The sequence below is a fragment of the Amyelois transitella genome, chromosome 30 (genome assembly GCF_032362555.1).
Source record: "Amyelois transitella isolate CPQ chromosome 30, ilAmyTran1.1, whole genome shotgun sequence".
Lineage (NCBI taxonomy): Eukaryota > Metazoa > Arthropoda > Insecta > Lepidoptera > Pyralidae > Amyelois > Amyelois transitella.
In genome coordinates, this window is record NC_083533.1 from 1,144,563 (window position 1) to 1,159,389 (window position 14,827).

At 35.7% G+C, this 14,827-nt stretch overlaps 1 protein-coding gene and 1 long non-coding RNA gene across 2 annotated transcripts in view; one reads left to right on the plus strand and one right to left on the minus strand.

Annotated features, from left to right (window-relative positions):
- LOC106143145 (putative fatty acyl-CoA reductase CG8306) overlaps positions 1-14,827 on the plus strand; it is a 96,626-nt gene that overhangs the window by 56,940 nt on the left and 24,859 nt on the right. The gene's annotated exons all lie outside the window — the stretch shown is intronic.
- LOC132903791 (uncharacterized) lies at positions 11,770-13,060 on the minus strand. Its single transcript, XR_009657485.1, has 2 exons — positions 13,030-13,060; positions 11,770-12,669 (listed from the first exon to the last, which is right to left on the minus strand). It is a non-coding gene; the product is annotated as an uncharacterized LOC132903791 (long non-coding RNA).

Consider the following 14,827-nt stretch of genomic DNA (forward strand, 5'->3'; position numbering starts at 1 on the left):
CATTAAAGACATCTAGAGACCGATTAAGTAATCATTCTTGTTAGCCGCGTGGTTCCCAGCACCAATTAAAAAAAATAGGATCACTCCATCTCGTTCCCACGTCACGTCTATATCCCTTGCGGGGTAAACAGAGCCAACAGTCTTTAAAAGACTGAAAGACCACATTCAGCTGTTTGGCTTAATGATAGATTTAAGATTCAAATAGTGACAGGTTGCTAGCCTGTCGAGAAAAACACTCCCAATCCAACAAAAAGAATCCCAAGTTTTTAAACCTATCCCATATCAACTTTTATTATGTAGTTTTAATCTACTCTTACCTCCTAACTTATCTTAAATTCATTATTTATTAGTTAATAATATAGCAAATAATAATTTATAGAAATTTGAATCTCAACACAAGCCATACAACTGAACATTTCAGTCTTTGCGAGACTCTTGGCTCTGTCTACCCTGTAAGTGATAAAGACGTGATTATATGTTCGTATATAGAAATTAGTTAACTTGCCTTTCCAAAAAAGCAAAAACATTTTGTAATGTTTTTTTCTTCGTTTTACTGCAAAACCTTAGAACATTCAATCTCTGTGTCTAAAAGGTGTATGTGTTAAACCTAATGAAAACAAAAAGAGTTAAATTGAATGATTAACACTTACTAATTGGAAATTAGTGCTACGTTTGATATGAAATTTATTTTAATTTCACCCTTCAACTTTGATTAAGAACACAAAAGTTTGAAGATAAATTACATTATAATCATCATTGCAAGTGATTCGTTTCTTTTATAACTGTACTTACTATTTTCTTGTTACTGTGTAAATTTCTATGCAATAAAGATATTACAAACAAACAAACAAATCATTTGGTAATAAAATAGTCGAAGTCGAAGTTGAATAGATAATTAAAATGCTGTTTGGGAACGGTACAGTATAAACAAATTTATAAGTTACACATGGATGTTGTTAAAGGCGACTAAGGTATAAGCTTATTTAAACGCGGGTTTCCTCTTGTAAGCGCTGGGCTAGCAACCTATGTCACTATTTGTATCTCAATTCCATCATAAAGCCTTACAGCTGAACGTGGCCTTTCAGTCTTTTTAATTGTGTATTATATATTTTCATGGAAGCCCGAAGGTTTTAAGGTCTTGACAGTTCAGATAAAAAGGAATGTATTTACTATCGTAGGATATTTCAACATCATCTAATAATTGTCACATCTTTTGGTTCACATCATTGTTCCTGTGACTGCGCGGTGACTTAACCTCTCCCATTTCAAGCTGTTCTTTATTAAAATCACGTCTGTTTTGAAAATTTACAGATTTAGTATTTATCATTATATTATTGTCATTTCGAATGGTAACAATATTTGGTTATGACGCTTCAACTATATTAGTATGTGGCAATAACGGTCTTACTTACCAATACGAAGATCTGGTATTAGCTCAAAGGAATATACCCGGTCTAGAATTATCCCATTACGGACCATGCCCAAAATCTGCCAATTCACTAATAGTCAAATTAAAATCAAACGATGATCGTTCTTACGAACGCAGAAATGAATTTAAATCGGCCGAATTTGAACAATCTGATGAAAAAATTCTGCATCAGGAGCCGTGTATAAATTTTTCACAGAATACAATAAAAACAAGTGTAGAAAGAATAACATCGTTAAACAAAATATTTGATGATACAAATGAATTTTTATGTGGAACAGATTTAAAAACTTACAATGACAAAGAGTTTGTTGAACAACAGAATGTTGGAATACTTCATTCAGGACCATGCGTGCTACAATTAGCTGATAACAAAATGAATTGCAATGATTGTATAGATGATGATGGTATAGTTGCCCGAGGGGGCCAGGGATTAGGTGCCATCCCTGTGGTACCGAAACTACCAATTGATAATTACGACGCGATAAAAAAAGCAATTAAAAAAGGTTATTTCAATAAAGTAAAAGACTGGTTCAGTAAGAAATTCGGACAATGATGAGTTTAGCTATATGTATATTGCGAAATACAAGCACTAATAAACATTGATCGATATAATGTTGTTTTTTTATACATACATATGGTCACGTCTATATTCTCTGCGTGGTAGATAGAGCCAACAGTCTTGAAAAGACTGAATGGCCACGTTCAGCTGTTTAGCTTAATGATAGAATTGAGATTCAAATAGTGACACGTTGCTAGCCCATTGCCTAAAAAAGAATCCCAAGTTTGTAAGCCTATCCCTTAGTCACCTTTTACGACATCCATGGGAAAGAGATAGAGTGGTCCTATTCTTTTTGTATTGGTGCCAGCAACCACACGGCACCAATATTCATTTAAAATTAAACTAACCAAACTACAGTAAATCTGTCTGCAATAGATTGGCTATACTCTGAGAAATTTTCAAATTATCGTTCTTCCCAGCACTTCAGAATAGTCCCACTTTATATCTTTCCCATGGATGTCGGAAAAGACAACTAAGGGATAGGCTAATTAACTCAGAATTCTTCTTCTAGGCGATGGGCTAGCAACCTGTCACTATTTGAATCACAATTCCATTATATAACCATGCAGCTCAAAGTGGCCTTACAGTATTTTCAAATCTGCAGGCTTTGTCTACTGTATGTTTTTATGTAAATTTCAAATTACAAGCACTTGTTGAAAAATATTGAAATGAACTCTTGAATGATGAATTGAAACGGCACTTTCAATTTAAAAGCGTGAACTTCAATTAAGGATAATAACTTCTACAAAATATCAAATTGGTCTTAATTTATAACTTAAAAGAATTCCAAGTGAAGTAATAAAAAAAAATTTTTTTAAATGGTCAGTTGCAGCCATTGTAAATGAAGTTAAAGAGTTTTAAACCAATCATTTTAAATTATACTTAACAAATTACCTAGCGCTAATTTCGTGTAGTTAAATTTTAACATATCCTATAATTAACTATATAATTGACTTTAATGACATATTTAACTTCGATCACAATTGATAAGAAAAATGCGTTGGACAATCTGGTCAGGTAAATTCAATTTGTAAATGATAAAATACTTTCCCATGGATATCGTAAGAGGCAACTAAGGGATATGCTTATAAATTTGAGATCCTTCATTTAGGCGATAGGCTAGCAACCTGTCACTATTTGAATCTCGATTCTATCATTAAGCCTAACAGCGGGACGGGGCCTATCATGCTTTTCAAAACTTTTTGCTCTGTCTACTCCACTAGCGATACAGACGTGATTATATGTTATGATATTTTATAATAATCATAAGAGTTTGAAGAGAAGCTAGAGAAAGAAGGAGGATAAGACATAGGTGTTATCATGTTACGCATGTATTTTACATATATACATATAATCACGTCTACTTTATAAATTATTCTTAAAGAGCAATCTCAAGTATATAAGCCTGTCCCTTAGTCGCCATTTACGACATCCATGGGAAAGGTATGGAGTGATCCTATTCTTTTTTTTCTATTGGTGCCGGGAACCACAATACAAATAAAGATAAAATCTCATAATAAGATAATGTCATCAACTTTCCAGGCTCAATAGAGTTATTGAATACATACATACATAAAATCACACCTCTTTCCCGGAGGGGTAGGCAGAGACTACCTCTTTCCACTTGCCACGATCTCTGCATACTTCCTTCGCTTCATCCACATTATTGAATAATTTATTAATTTGCAGTTTTGCTATTAACATTTCAAACTATAACTACATTTGGGCGTAACACCGCATCGTTAGTAGTATGCGGGAACAACGGGAGGTCTTACAAACACGACGAGCTGCTTTCAGCTCAACGAGAAATACGCGGTCTGAAATTGTCACATCGTGGACCTTGTAAGACTGAAAATGTGCCTACAGCTGAATCGAAAATAAACTCGCAAGTTTGCGGCAACGACGGACGCACTTACAACAACAGAACAGAATTGCGTACGGCGAAATTGGAACAGACTCATCTCAGAATGTTGCATTCGGGTCCGTGCGTGTTGAAACATGCCCTGAGATGCCCGACTTGTGTTTTCGAAATGGTGCCGAAGATGAAGAAAGAGAAACTATGTTACTCATCAACGTCTACTTCAACGTCGACTTCTACGTCTACTTCAACGTCTACTTCATCTGAACGATAAATATCACTGACGGAGACAAGGTGAACGCCGACAGACACACATCTAAAAGCACCAGCTCATATAATTTTTTCGCGCTAAATTTATGTGTAAAAATAATGATTAAAATAATTGCCATAATTGAAATTTATTTTATTATTCGTTTGTTATGGCAACTATGTTTGACGGCCTATGTGGCGCAGCGGTATTACGCTTGTCTGTGACACCGGAGGTCCCGGGTTCGAATCCGGGTCAGGGCATGATGAGAAACGAACTTTCTCTGTTTGGTCTGGGTCTTGGATGTTTATCTATCTAAGTATTTATTATAAAACTAGCTGTGCCTGCGACTTCGTCCGCGTGGAATAGTTATTTTGGGCATCATTGAAGCCCTCAAGGATGCTCCTTCCCCGATTTTTTTCACATTTTTTTATTACTTCTTCGCTCCTAATGGTTGCAGCTAGACGTTATATAGCCTAAATCCTTCCTCGATAAATGGTCTATTCAACACAAAAAGAATTTTTCAATTAGAACCAGTAGTTCTTGAGATTAGCGCATTCAAACAAACAAACAAACTCTTCAGTTTTATAATATTAGTATAGATTAATCTAAGTGCCTATTCGAAAAAAAAATATTCTAATAGAATTATAACCAGAAATATGTACCTACAACTTACAAAAGAAAAAGAAATGAAAATAAAGTTGAAACGCCTGTGCAATACTATCTTGCCGTCGTCGGGTCTTCCCACACTCCCTTAGGGGAGTCGGAGCAGATTGGTCAGGGCTTTTGGCCCTCTTCAATGGCATCATCGCTGCCTACGACAGTAGGCAGGTCGATGGGGCGGCCGTGGCGGCCTGGGTCTTCACGTCTTCATACACTGGGAGTTCCCATCGGCGGTGGCGTCGTCACTGGTCGACGACGTCTGCCGCAAAGCAGCGAGGGGAGGGTTTCACCCGACGACCCGGAGGGCGGGCGTGGAGCGGCGCGATGCCGTGCAGGTGGCTGTGTGATGACGCGTCCGCCCTCTCGAACATCTAGGTTCTCCCACTTCAGGTTCCTGAGGATCGTCGAGTTCCTCACGTAGCGCGGGGCTCCGACGACTGCTCTGAGACTTTGATTCTCTTGGGCTCTGAGTCTTCTCCTGTTGGTCTCAGAGCAGTATGCGTACCACGCCGGGGCCGCGTACGTGAGGCGGGATCTGACGTACGTTTGGTAGATCCCGAGCTTCGTCCTCAGGGGGAGGCTGGAGGAGAGAACTGCGTGAAGTCTTCCCCTGCATACCTTGGTCATGAAGCTTGCACTAACCTCCCGCCCCTTTTATACCCTGCCGCCGCGAGACGCGGCAAGCGCGGCAACCGTTACGCAAAAATAATTCAGTATTTACGCGCGATGGCTTGTTAGCGTAGTTCATTTCATGTATAAGTTTGGTGTTTCTATACCGATTTCGATGTTTCTTTTTTTAATGAATAGGTATTTATATGAATTTTTAAGAATTACGAATGAGTGTAAGTGTTATTGGTATTATAAACGTCAGAGTATAGAAATATAATCAGAAATCTCCGAACTGCTAAGCTATTAGGAATTACACCAGTTATTGTGAGTCAACCATAACAGATAGACTTATGCTGTCTTGGGATATTTTTTTAATAATTTTATTTAGAATATTTCCGTAATACATGGTTTCGCTGTTGCTTTAACCATTAAGGCTGCACACGCGACGGAAGCTTAAAAAATCAAGTAACTTCTCCCGTTTTCCCAACATTTACTTTCACTGCTCTGCTCTTTCTGATTGTAGCGTAATGAAAAGTATACTATAACCTGCTCAGGAGTATGAAGAATAACTGTACTAAGTTTCGTTAAAATCCGTCTAGTAGATTTTGTTTCTATAAAGAACATACAGACAGACAGACAGACAGACAAAAATTTTACTGATTGCATTTTTGGCATCAGTATCGATCACTAATCACCCCCTGATAGTTATTTTGAAAATATATTCAATGTACAGAATTGACCTCTCTACAGATTTATTATAAGTATAGATAGATATAGCATCGTTGAGTTATTATCTCGTAAAACAAGTTTGGAATTTACTTCGAGGAAATCTGAATCTAACGGGAAACGGTAATGTTTTAAAACTTGCATACATAAAATCACGTTTATACTTTGCGGGGTAGACAGAGCCAACAATCCTGAAAAGACTGATAGGCCACGTTCAGCCGTTTGGCTTAATGATAGAATTGAGATTCAAATAGTGACAGGTCGCTAGCGCATCGTCTACAAGAAGAAAGAATATGGCGTCAACTTTAGTCTTTGTAATGTAAACAGAATTAAATTTTCAATAGATTTATTGTATACAATTTCGCGCCAAATGTAGACGATGATGGTAACGAGAAATGCGGTAATTTTTTTTAATTTCTAATGTTTTAAAAATTACATACATACATACATACATACATATGGTCACATCTATATCCCTTGTGGGCTAGACAGTGCCAACTAAAAAAATTCACTTTTTCAATATTCCCTGTCTACTATTTTCTCAGATGAATGATAATGATATTGTGGACTATATTCAAAATTAAAGTCGCCATACATTGGAGGGCCTCTTGGATTTGGCGTCGTTTTCCTTGGCCTTGTCGTCGTTTTCCTCGGCCTTGGCGTCGTTTTCGGCGCTGGCGGCGGTCGCCGTGGTCTCCTTTTGAGTTCAGTAATTGGTTTCAATTCAATAAATTTAGGTATAATTTCATAGACGCAACCGTGACATCGAGCGAGAATTGACAGTACGCACGGCCCCTGATGAAGTGTACCTAAATTGGGCTGTTTTATCTGAGCTAATTCAAATTCGTCGTCATTATATGTTTTAACATCAGTACCGCACACTAAAGTGTCTTTAAACATCCTCAATATACTCAATAATGATTTGTTTCCGTCAATTTCTTCGTTTGATTCGAAGTGTGAGTCTAATATTGTTGATTTGACACCGCACCGGCCGTAATGCAGAATTTTTAGGTTATATTGTTCCAAATTAGCCGATAATAGTTCTGTTTCGTTGTAAGTTCTACCGTCATTACCACATACAAGTGATTCTGGTTTGGATTTGGGTTTTGATTTTTCAGACTCATAACATGGTGCATAATGAGATATTTCAAGGCCAGGTACATTTCTCTGTGCTAAAAGCAGGTCTTCGTAATAATAAGTCCGCCCATTGCTCCCGCATACCAGCATTGATGACAGATCATAACAGTGTGTTTTGATTATTCGTATTGCGAACTGTAGTAATACACCTGTGGATGTTAAAAACAGAATTAACTTTATCAAAGACATCCCAATCTATACTAATATTATTAAGCTGAAGAGTTTGTTTGTTTGTTTGTTTGAACGCGCTAATCTCAGGAACTACTGGTTCGAATTGAAAAATTCTTTTTCTGTTGAATAGACCATTTATCGAGGAAGGCTTTGGGCTACATAACATCACGCTGCAACTATTAGAAGCGAAAAAATAATGGAAAATGTTAAATAAAACGAAGAAAAAATTTTCACATTTTACATTCACCCTTGAAGGCTTCAATGATGCCCATATAACTATTCCACGCGGACGAAGTCGCGGGCATAGCTAGTTAAAATTATAAATGCGTAAGTTTATTTGGTGTAACCTCTTCATGCGTTTTTCGCGAACGATTCTTTTCTTTCTCTCAAAATTAGTTTTTTTAAGCAATAAAGGTACTTATCGACATTAAATTCGTTAAAAATAAATATCTATATCTATCAAAACAAAAATACACATTTACAGTCTGCCTCAGTGGCGCAGTGGCAGTATGCTCGTCTGTGACACCGGAGGTCCCGGGTTCGAATCCCGCCCAGGGCATGATGAGAAAATAACTTTTTCTGATTGGCCTGGGTCTTGGATGTTTATCTATACGAGTAATTATAAGTATTTATTATAAAATATAGTATCGTTAAGTTAGTATCTCGTAACACAAGTCTCAAATTAACATCGAGGCTAACTAAATTTGAATAGGTAATTTAAAAAATAAATAAAAGAAAAATAAAAAATTCCACGCAAAAAGCAAATTCGAACCAGTAGTTCCTGAGATTAGCGCGTTCAAACAAACAAACTCTTCAGCTTTATTATATTATTATAGATTTAAAAACTATAGGGAATATTTGCGACATTTGTAATTTCTTCCAGCTATTTTCCAAATAACAATGAATCACATCTTGAATGGAACGCCTTCTAGGCGTGTTATATTGAAAGTAGTTTTTTTTTTTTACTACGCTTTTATTAGCTTGGGTTGTATGTATGTATGTATGTATGTATGTATGTATGTATGTAACGGAATCTTTGAGCTTAATTTTCACTGATTTCTAAACGTCTGATCAACTTGAAACTTTGCACACGTATCAAGGACCGATGACAATGCAATATTTTGATAAGAGTTTCTCATTATCCTTATTAAAACTGCCAGGATTAATAAATTCATTTTTAGATCCTTCGTATGAGAGTAAGAGAGACAGAGATAGCACCAGTGCCAGTAATCTCCATACAAGAAACCAAGAAGTTCTGACGTATAAGGAGTCCAAAAAGAGATGTAATATATTTCCATATAATGTTACTATTAACCTGAGGCTTTTTTATTTCATCGCATCGCTCCATTTAGAATTACCATTAGAAACAATAGTAGAATTAGTAGAATATTTTAAAACAATAAAAAATATATAAGTAATAAAACAAAAGTAATAAATGAAAATTGAACAACTAAATTTACAAGAATAAAGTTACTACCTACAGAACTTTGCGATATTTAATACGTATTTAACATATTAATGCGATTCTTGAATTAACATTATGTAACTTTTGCATATTTATAATAGCAACACTGTAATACTCGCTTGGAAAATGAGTGACAGTTTGTTTATTTATGTAAAATAAGTTTTGCAGTAAGTTTTGAATTCGATTCTAACACCTGTAAACTTTCTTTCTGTTTTTTTACCGGTGCCTGTGTATTTACCTATTTGCACTTTGTTTTGTGCTGATAACTTGTCGTTATTTGGAGTTTGGTATCTTCCGTTGAGTCGAGCTTTGTTCTTCCGGATATTCGTGTGATTTTATCATCTGAGATTGGACTCTGACTGTGTTCACTGTGTTGTGCAGATATTTTGAGATAGGACTCCTGTAAAAAGTACCTGATTATTTGAGATAGGAGTCCCAAGTTTGTGTTTGTTTTTGTGAAAGACAGATTTTACTACAAAAGTGCCACGATGTCTTCAGATAAACATTGTTGCGTTCCTGGTTGTAAAGGCAGTGGAGGTATGTTTGAAATATTTTTGTTCCTGTATCAATCTGCCTCTTAATCTTGTGGTTTGATTCCTGGCAAGGCCACAATCGAAAATTGTTATGTTTGCTGGATAGTCAAAAATATTATTAACAGTGATTTATCACTATAAAATTCTTTTCAACTGGGTTTAACAATCATCATACATACATGCATACATATAATCACGTCTATATCCCTTGCGGGGTAGACAGAGCCAACAGTCTTGTAAAGACTGATAGGCCACCTTCAGCTATTGGGCTTTAAGATAGAATTGAGATTCAAATAGTGACAGGTTGCTAGCCCATCGCCTAAAAAAGAATCATGATGATGAGAATATTATGAGATTTAATCCAATCAGGCCACATATAACTTTAAGAAAGTTAGTTGTGAAAACCTCTGGCGATGGGCGCATGGTTGCGAAAGTCATTTCTAGTAAGATAGTTATACAGCGTAGTAGAAGTAGTAGGAAGTTAACACTTCTACCAAAAAATAATTGTATAAAAAAACTAAAAAACTAGGCGTTTTATTGCTAATCAAACTAAAAAATAGAAAATAAATAATAGTTTAAAAAAAACTAAAAAACTACGCTTTATTGCTAATCAAACTAAAAAATAGAAAATAAAATTTAAAGACAAAGGAATTATAAAACAGTAGTAGCAAGTCGAACAATCGGTTATAGTCAATTACCTCCGATTAAAATTATAACAAAATTAAATTTATAAACAAAACAATTTAAATCAGAGTAAAAAGCGTGGGGTGCATTTTACTTCATTTTCATAACTCTCTTGTCATAAATATATGCTAATAGAATGATTTTAATATTTACTACATCAGGCACCCCACGCTTTTTACTCAGATTTCAATTGTTTTGTTTATAAATTTAATTTTGTTATAATTTTAATCGGAGGTAATTGACTATAACCGATTGTTCGACTTGCTACTACTGTTTTATAATTCCTTTGTCTTTAAATTTTATTTTCTATTTTTTAGTTTGATTAGCAATAAAGCGTAGTTTTTTAGTTTTTTTTAAACTATTATTTTTCTTAATCGGAACTATTACTATTTGTAAAGTACAATAGGCGGACTTAATGCTAATAGCATTATCTAACAGTCTACCATTAGGTTAAGCAGAGAACCTTTGTGTGGGTGATAACAAATAATGTATAATAAACCTACTTTCTATACTATATGTAGTTTTTAAGGAGTAAACGTTGTTATAATTAATTTATTAGACGTTGTGAAACCATAAGATATTACAATCATATAAGTTAAGTTTGAAATGTAGGTAATTTAAATAGGGATAGAGCTGAACCTATAAATGTTAACTTACCGGCCCAAAAAAGCAAATACATTATTGATGAGTACTGGTTAGATACTATTTAATTTCTTATCAAAATAGCTTTTATATCAGATTTGAGAATAGACGGTGAAATTAAAAATTAATTCCTATCAGAACTTCGTTCAGATTAATAATTGATAATTGGCGTAACGCTGAAGAAGATTATACGACCACTTGGATACTTCATACATACACACATAAAATCACGCCTCTTTCTCGTAGGGGTAGGCAGAGACTACATCTTTCCACTTGCCACGATCTCTGCATACTTCCTTTGCTTCGTCCACATTCATAACTCTTTTCATGCAAGCTCGGCGGTTTCCGGTACTTTTGAGCTGACCCTTTACCAGGACGTCCTTAATTTGATCAAGATACGTTCGTCTAGGTCTTCCCATATTCAATCATACATAATCACGTCTATATCCCTTGCGGGGTAGACAGATCCAACAGTATCCAAAAGACGGAAAGACGTAAACTTGGGTTTACTCTTGTAGGCGATGAACTAGCAACCTACATACATTTCATCACGTCTTTATCCCTTCCGGGCTAGACAGAGCCAACAGTCAACTAGCAACCTAGGTATGTCACTATTTTTATCTGATTACATATACATATAGTGACCATAGATTGTTAGCTAGTTCACTTTGTATCTCATTCATACATACATACATATTATCACGTCTTTACCCTTGCGGGGTAGACAGAGCCGCCAGTCTCGAAAAGACTGAATGACCACGTTCAGCTGTCAGGCTTAAGATGGTGTGACGACGTCACTCATGACACACACCAACTGCCAATTCATCGCTATGAAATTGACGCGCTCAGCCAATAGCAGCGAAGATTCTAAATCGCGCAAACAAAGATTTCACGGATTGCATAAATACAACCTCCGACTCAACATCGTCTGTCGCGCGGTTCCCCAGGCGTCACACCAGCCTGGCGGAAGATCTTCCCTTTGGTGGCGGTCGAGCCGAAATATCGCTATTCCAGAATTATCAAATTCGACAAAAAATATACACAGAAACGTTTAGAAACACATTTAATCTTATCTTTATCCCTTACGTGGTAGACAGAGCCAATAATCATGAAAAGACTGAAATGCCAAGTTCGGCTGTATGGTTTGATGATGGAATTGAAATTCAAATTAGTAATCATAGGTCAAATAGTGAACCGTTGGCTAAAAGAAGAATCCAAAGCAATTAATTTCATTCTGCACTTTTAAGTCATTGTTGAGAAAATTGAGGTATACTTGTAACTAAATACTTCAATGCGTCATCTTAAAAACCACATAAAGGTACATTCTTATTTTTCATGAATAAATAAATGAATAAGTAAATGAATAAATGAATGAATAAATTAATGAATAAATTAATGAATGAATAAATGAATGAATAAATGAATGAATAGATGAATGAATAAATAAATGAACGCGCGACCTACAGTCCTTGCCAGTCTGTGCAAGTCACCACCTCAAACTTTTTCCGTTGATTTTTATCGTTCAGATGAACAAGACGTGGATGAAGATGAAGAAGTGGATGACGATGAAGAACAAGAAGTCGATGAAGACACATAAAATATTATCCGTTTCTTAATCTTCGGTATTATTTCGTAAATACAACCGAGGCATTTGAGGGGTAGTTTCAACACGCATGGCCCTGAATGCAATATTTCAAGATGAGGTTGCTCCAATTTTGCGGATTGAAATTCTGATTTTCCATTGTACGTGCGTCCATCGTTTCCGCAAAATTGTAAGGTTGGTTTTGACATAACTGTTTGTAAATTTTGAGGCTTCAAACATGGTCCATTATGAGACAGTTTCAAATTAGGTGTTTCCCGTTGACCCGAACGCGGATACCACCCACATACCTCTGACGATGTAGCCCACCCAAATGTTGTCAATATTTGGTAGGACAATATTAAATCTGAAAATAAATAGGTAGTTATTTACCTACTAAAAGACAGTAGCTTGTGGAGCGTCGCTGGTGGAATCGAGTGTAGATACGTCTTAAATGCGTAATTAATGCATTTGGAAGCACTGGTACCTACATTGAATTGTGATCCAAATAGTGACAGGTTGCTAGCCCGTCGCCTAAAAGAAGAATCCCAAGTTTATAAGCCTATTTCTTGGTCGCCTTTTACACCATCCATAGGAACGAGATGGAGTGGTCCTATTCTTTTTTCAACTGGTGCCGGGAACCACACGGCACAAGTAAATATTCAAATATCACTATTCAAATCAGAAAAGACTTTATTATATTTTTATGATTAACAATTGCACTTACCCGCCCAGATTGTCCAACGCATTTTTTATTACTTATCATTGATCGAATTTTAATACGTGATAATAGCATTGTGATACCTTTATAGCCAATTATAGGATTTGTTCAAATTAAATCAACACGAAATCAGTGTTTATTTAAAAGTACTTAATTAAACATACACTATAATTTGTATTATACAGAGTGTTGTTAACGCTGGCCAGAATTTTTATTATTTTTTATATGGTTACAACATTTTTCTTATATTTATAATAACTTATTTTACTATTTATTTATTATTCAGCTGTGATCTCTGCCTACCCCTCCGGGAAGGAGGCGAGATTTGTGTATGTATGTATGTTTTACCTTCATTACAGTATGCAAATAAGTCTAATAACTAATAATAGCGTCTTAAACTTATTTATTAACTAGCTTTCCGCCCGCGGCTTCGCCCACGTGTAATTCGGTTATATATAGCGTTTTTTAATGATCTCGACAGTACAGACAGTTGAAGTATAGTAGTTAGGAGTTGAAAGAAAATTCTTACGAAGTTATACGTACATGTGAGGCTATTAGGTTGACCTGATAATAAAAAGTAAATCTCATTAACGTTAAGAATTTAGGTGAAAATGGATGCGGACAAATTTCGTAGCTGTTTGTATGGGTAGTGTTAACACAAAATAGGGATTTAAAGGCGTGATGTTATTAATGTTATGCATGTATGTACATAATTATGTATGTTATTATGTATGTTAAAGAGACGACTGAAAGTTTTCATACAAAGTCTTTTTTTTTAAGGATGGGAAATCATCAAATGACCTCTCCCGCTCTGGGTGGAACGGAAGGGAGTGTCAGACTTTTACTGACTAAAACCCACCTCGTTCCTTCAGTTGCCCTTTGCGTTCCGGGGCCACGGTATCTCGTTAGAACTTTCCCGCAGCCCCGGCTCAGTTTATCCCGTTTCCCCCCCTTGGGGGTTGACATTTCAAAAATCCCTTCTTAGTGCTCACTTATGTTACTAAAGGAACCTCTGTTCAAAATCTCAGACTCCTATACCGAGCGGTTTCGGCTGTGCGTTAATAAATCAGTCACCCAATCGCACCCCCTAAATCACGATTGGAGGGTAGTTTGAAAAAACTTATAATGTCAAACGTATTTACTTGCCTATGTACGTGTTCATGCCAAGTTTCAAGTTTATAAACCCAAGGAATAAGATTTTTCATAGAAACGTTTTTACCCCTTTTCCCCCCCTTGGGGGTTGAATTTCCAAAAATCCTTTCTTAGTGCTCCCCTACATATCCCAAGGAACCTACATTCCAAATTTCAGCTGTCTACGACCAGTAGTTTCGACTGTGCGTTGTCTGTCAGTCAGTCACTCAGTAACGGAAGAGTTTTATATATATAGATAATGAATTGATGAATGTGAATCGTAATAAAAATATTCATTTGTTTCCGAAGAATGAAGCCTAAAAAAGAAGAAAAACAAAAAAAGAAGAAATTTTTACCGCTTCATTATAGAATTCCGTGCTCCTCTGCCTTGTAATTATTATACTATCTCCTTGACTGATTTAATATAATATAGCTCTTATTTCTTTCCTATCCTTCCATAATATATCTGGGTTACATACACTATTAATTTATCCCTTACTTATGACTATATTATGTATATTGTAATAATTATGGGATAAATTTATTGCCTTCATCCTTCATTACCATACTGCTTTCCGTCCTACAAACTCAAAAACAAAACAAACTCAACTTAGGCAAAAATAAGCTTTAAGATGAAGTTTGATTGTCACAACGAATAAAAAAAATACGCTAA